Consider the following 6,000-nt stretch of genomic DNA (forward strand, 5'->3'; position numbering starts at 1 on the left):
TATTTTTCTTGGCCATTCTGTCAAAGTAAAGGGCCTACATTTTATACGCTCATTTCTAGTGTTTTCATTACAGCAATTTCCCCCCTCAGCAGGTCATCCAAGTTTGGGAAATATAGAAAAACTATGATGCTACTTGTTTGTATTATAGTGTAATATACCACCATTTTCAATCCTGTGTAGCACATTATCGAATGCAATAAAGTATGGGATCCTGTCTGGGTCAGCCTCACTCCATATCGGTTTTGCAGTTTTGACATCAAACTGATTTGCCTTGGTGCTTCAGAACAGCTAGCATGCACTCTGCTTCATCTTTGCTTTAGAGTTAGGCAAGGAAAAGTGGTCAGACAAAAGGATAAAATAAGATGGCATGGATATGGAATTGACAATTTTGCCATTAGTCAAACAAGCAGCATTTGGTTCATGGCCACGCATATACATTGTGCTTCTGTGCAGAAGATGACGACCATGTATTAGCAACTTGGAATGCATTAGCTGGTGCATAGCTTTGCCCCCTTGTTTGTGAACCAAATTTCCTTGGGCAATGTAGTAGTGTGGGGTACCTGGACTGCATCTTTTAACATTATCTTGAGCACTAGATATATACCCTGTACTTGGGGAAAGGATCACTACACCTTATTCTGGCCCTGTATCTGCCTAGTCCTGAGAACTCCCAAGTTATTGCTTTTGTTAGGTGGAGCACTTGGTTTCCATTGCTATTAGTCATTAAATTACCCTGATTATCCAAGGATCCAGGATTGTTCATTCTAATCCAATGTGTTCAAATACATTTGAAAAATTTGGCAAAAGGTTGTAAATAAGGATTAAAAACAAATCAACACTTGAGCTTTTTTTTCTTAAGCTTGAAAACCTGCTATACGGTGTACATCTTAAGTTCATCTACTGCTGCTTACCTACCACATATCATCACTGCTTGTGACATTAGAAACAACTTGCTATGGAAGTTATGAGGTCAGAGAAAGGGGAAGATTATGATATGCAAATATCCTTAGCAAGAAAATGAGGCAAGAAATACAGAACACATGGGGCCAAATGGTGCCACCGCTCAACAAAGCTAAAAAAACTTGCTTTGGGTGGAATATTTTACCCCTTAGCCTGCTGGGTTGGCATGCAATAGCTGCACTGGTGCTCTCGTGGTACAGACAAATGGGGTTCCTGTACAGCTCATACATTTGTTGTCACCTACGGCAGCACAGACCTGTCTAGGGGCTACACCCACAGCCCTCCATTCTGTTGCAGAGAAAGGCACGACAGAGTCCAAGGGGCATAAAGACTTCCCAGCACACACCCTGCTCTCAGCACAGTACAGCTATTCTGCTTATATTCTGCTTTTGTTTATAAACAGAGGATAGGGCAGCACATGTGACTTAATATAGTGGTTAACTAGTTTCTAAAATGTTTGGGAGGTTTTCTACTCTAGGAGGTGCCAGCTTTCATTCTTTTACACAGCAAAACTGAGCAAAATTGAAGAACATGTCATCTGATCTTATGAGGTCTTGCCCAAGAAAAGCAAAACCACTTCATCTATTTACATTGTAGAGATAGTCTCCCTTTGTACAGCTTATAGCAGATCTAGAGTATCTTATATCCTGAGATGCAGGACTGAAGGAGATAGGCCTGGGAAAGACTTCTGTAACCGTAACATATTTTCAGTGCGTATATTTTCCTCACATAATGTGCCTGAACTGTTTTAAGCATTTTGCTCAATTTTACATAAGGTGGTTACATCTTTACAAAAGGAAATATGATCTTAAGTATAATGTACATGTACAATGTAGCATATGCAATATAAAGTGATGCTTCATGGCTAATGAAATATTATAACAAATATATACATATGGGACTCAGTTATGGCTCTAAGAGTGGGAGGGGAGCTGCACTGCCTGAGTGGTGGAGGTACAGAACGTCACACCATGAAAATGTTCCATTTCTTCTGGGAGGATTAGACCCTCAATAACTGAACACATCTTTATGAAACTGTCGGTCAGAGGCAGCAGTGGCCCTGGCCTTGCGGCCAAGCAAGTCAGTATGTAGAGCTTTCCTCTGGGTATCTTCTTACGGAAAGGACCAAAATATCCACAGCAACATGCCGAAACGGAACCTCAATTATGGGGAGTGGCTGGAGTGGGGCCTTGACCTAGTCATATTGCACCTGGCAGCCAAACAAACTCTTCTTTGAAGTCTAACTTTTTCATTACCCCTATAGTGCAGAGGAGAACCTCCTGACAATCATTCCATCACACTGTTTTAAAGCTGTGCTATGTAGAATAATCTTTTAATGTACTTAAGAGCTATGTGATGTTATCCATCATCTATGACTTTAGGTCTTCCTGAGGGAAAGTCAACCACAGGTAGATAAAAAGGGAGGAAAACACAACTCATACATCCCCACTTAAGCTCACCCTTATCATCTAGCAGGCAGGAGGAAATAGTTTGCCACGCTTTCATCATAGAAATAGATGATGCGATGGTTTCTGCACAGAACACAAAATCATTTCACACAGAGCACCCGAGTGGCTGAATCACTTCTAGGGCCTAGTCAGAACACGCCTTCTGGTCCCTATCAGTGTGGTTCCATTACAGCCACCCTGCCAGGGCTGCCCCAGGCTTGAACAATGGGTGCCGGGGGTGGAAAGCTTCAAGTAATAAGAGCGACAAAAAGAATGGTCTCATTCATATACTGCATTTACTTTCAGTACCCTGCAACATTTTCCCCTGGGATTTCACCCTGGTGTGGAATACAGATGCCCAACACCCCTGGAAAGTCATGGGAGAATGGGGAGCATAACCCAGGACAATCTGGGGGCTCTGGTAAGTCTATTTTCTCTGCTTTGCAGAGTGTCTTTCAAAAATTTGAAGCTAAAATCTCAAATTTCTTATAAAAGTGCAGGAAGACTTGGGAGACTCTAACCAAATTAGTATGCACAAAAATGTTTTCATGGTTTTTTCATGTGCTTTTTCTTTTTTAATTTCAGCGTTTTCTTCTTGAATTAAAACACATTTCCCTGCCATGATGGAAACTCCAGCACAAAAATCTGTGCTAGGGCTTGAGATTCAGAAAATGAAATGTGACCACAGGAAGTGAAGAGAATTAAATAAACTAGAAGAATTTCCCTGCCCAAGCTGAGGAGAATGCAAATGTTAAAAGAGGAGGAACCAGCAAAAATGGTGAACACTGAATTTGATATATTTTTTAAATTATTTGAATTCTTTCATCCCAGGGACACAATTGGTAAAAGATATATAATGGGACTTCTCTGCATAACCTCCTTCTGACCACATTATAAATCATAGTCATCCATGTGGGTACCTCTCTAGCATGTTACTATACTAATTGCTCATCCTGTTTTATAAATTAGTCTCAATTTTTCACTATTGTCACTATTGGAGTGATCAACAGGACATGATATTCACACCTTCCAACTGCAACTATTCATCAGCTACAGTATGTATACAAAGACCTGGAAATAAACAATGAGTTAAGGCTTTATTTTCTCAGAGCATTCTAGCTCCTGTGGTTTCTCAGAAGGAAAATACCGATGGCTTGTGCTGTCTACATTTTAAATGTGCCTTCTAAATTGGAAGAAATGGTTAAAGTTGAGATTTGCCAATATTTTTGGCAGCATTAACCCTTTCCTCCCATATTTACTTCCTCCATGTCTAGCAACCTTTAAATATTCCTAAACTATTTCTGTCTCTTAAATGAAGGAGTTTATGAATAGAAAGTGCACCAGCTGATGAACTGGAGGTCTTTTCCGTACCATTTTGGAATTCTGAATGATCTTCTTAAATTATAAAAATTAATGTATGATAAAAAGGCTGTATGTGTGTGGATCCAATATGAGTTAACAGGGTTGTGTACTGTCATAGGTGGTCACTTTCACAAAAAAGGAGGAAACGTAGTAAAAACTAGAAAACAGCAAGAAAAACCGAAAGAAAAACTCTGAAATCTCCAAGGAAAAAGTTGTAAACAGAAAATGATCTCAGAAAATTCTCCAACCAAATACTTAAATTCAGAGACATGAAGGAAAGACACAACAATCTACACAGGACCCTCAACAAACTCCAAGCTCAAGGTTCCACACAAAGAAAAGGACTGTATAGACATCATCATGACCTCCAGGTGTTTGCTGCATGTTTGCCTCATACTGCTCTTCTCCACTGAAATCTCATCTCAGCTCTGTACCATGCTTCACTCCCAGCAGAACAAAGTGAACAAAGAGGCTTGGAGCTTCTGAAGAAAATAAGCGGAAATTTCCCCTCACAATGCATACATGAAAGGGCAGCTTTCAAGCCCACCCAGGAAGTTTCCCAGCTCCCACTGTTCCAGAAGGAGAATGCCAAGATGGCAATCCAAGAGATCCTCCAAGAGATCTTCAACATCTTTAGCAAAAACCTCACCCAAAGTACCTGGGATGGGACTTCTATAGTCAGGTTCCAAAATGGACTTTACCAGCAAATTCAGCGGCTGGAGGCATGTTTGAGAGCACAGAAGGAGAAGGACTTAACCAACCCAGAAAGTGAGGACCTCCAGCACACCAGCTGGAGAGTGAAACAATACTTTCAGGGGATAGATGCTTTCCTGAAAGAAAAGCAATACAGCCTGTGTGCCTGGGAGATCATTCGCATGGAAATACCCAGATGTTTTGTACTGATTGACAAACTCACTAGAAGCCTTAGTAATTAAGGTACAGTACCAAGCTTTTCCCTGGAGTTCATGATCTAAGATTAGTATAATTTTTACAGCTGGATATTTTATATCAGAGGGGTAGCCGTGTTAGTCTGGATCTGTAAAAAGCAACAAAGTACACATATGTGGAATCCTCAGGCACCTCATCAGCATTTTGGTCATCAGGTAATGATACTTTCCTCCCTCCCACACCACAAAGTACTCTGACTTCAACATATGTAGTGTGTTTCTACTATTATCATCATTTGCTATTAATTAATCTGTACCCATGAGAACTATTTCTTGCATTCCAAGGCTTGAGAAGCTTCCTAGAGACTTTTAAAAAATATTTACATACTAAATGACTTGCGAGCTTATGTGTTGAAAAGATATTTTCATTTAATTTATTGAGATCAATTCAATGAAAATTATATTTTTTCCCTTTGTGTTTCAACTATTTCCTATTTCATTTCAGCTCTGGATGCTGCAATTACTGAGGTTAAAACAGGCGGATGCACTGGAATCCCTCCTCTCTGCTGATTCTTCCCACAGTCATTTCTAACACTCCATAATGCTTGACATATTATGCAATACATTCACTCTATTATGGAATTCAAACTGCATAAAGTATATTTTATGCGATAATATTCTGTTCATTTACTCAGTGTTTAAAATGAAAAATGAAGGATATTGATGCAAAATACTTACAAGACAATTAAAAATTTTAAAAGAAAGGGTTGGACCTTAAACATTGTTGACATTATGTGTTTGCTATATAGTTCTATGGTTCAACTCTTCTCTGATCGAATCTCCCCTCTGAACTGTAACATGTAGTATAACCACAGTTAAACAGCATAACACATGTGAACTGGAACAGCTTCCAAACAAAGAGGTGTGGATAATTTTCCTATAATGTCAGAACAAAGAGAGATTTCAGGTGGCACCAAGAGGTTCTCAAGTTCCGAGTGTCCCTGACAATCCAAGAAATCTTCCAACATATTTCCTGCTGCTTTTGCAAAAATCTCTCCCAAGCTACCTGAGATGGGAGTTCCATTCAGAGAGTCCAACACAGACTCATCAGCCAGCTGGGCATCTGGAGACATGTTTCGTTGCAATGATGGAAGATGGGACTCTCTAACCAGGAAAGAAGAAAGGACTTTCAGTTCACCAGGATGAAAGTGAAGAGATATCAAGTATTTCCTAGCACAGAAGTAGTTCAGCCTCAGCGCTGGCAAGAGAATCCAAGTGAAATTAGAAAGTTTTCAACTATAGGACAAACTCACAAAGAACTTTAGATATTAAATACCAACCTT

At 39.8% G+C, this 6,000-nt stretch overlaps 1 pseudogene; it reads left to right on the plus strand.

Moving 5' to 3' along the window:
* The first annotated feature begins 4,130 nt into the window (after nucleotides 1-4,130).
* Nucleotides 4,131-4,824, plus strand: LOC115654031 (annotated as a pseudogene).
* Nucleotides 4,825-6,000: the final 1,176 nt, after the last annotated feature.

This window comes from Gopherus evgoodei, chromosome 6 (assembly GCF_007399415.2).
Source record: "Gopherus evgoodei ecotype Sinaloan lineage chromosome 6, rGopEvg1_v1.p, whole genome shotgun sequence".
NCBI lineage: Eukaryota > Metazoa > Chordata > Testudines > Testudinidae > Gopherus > Gopherus evgoodei.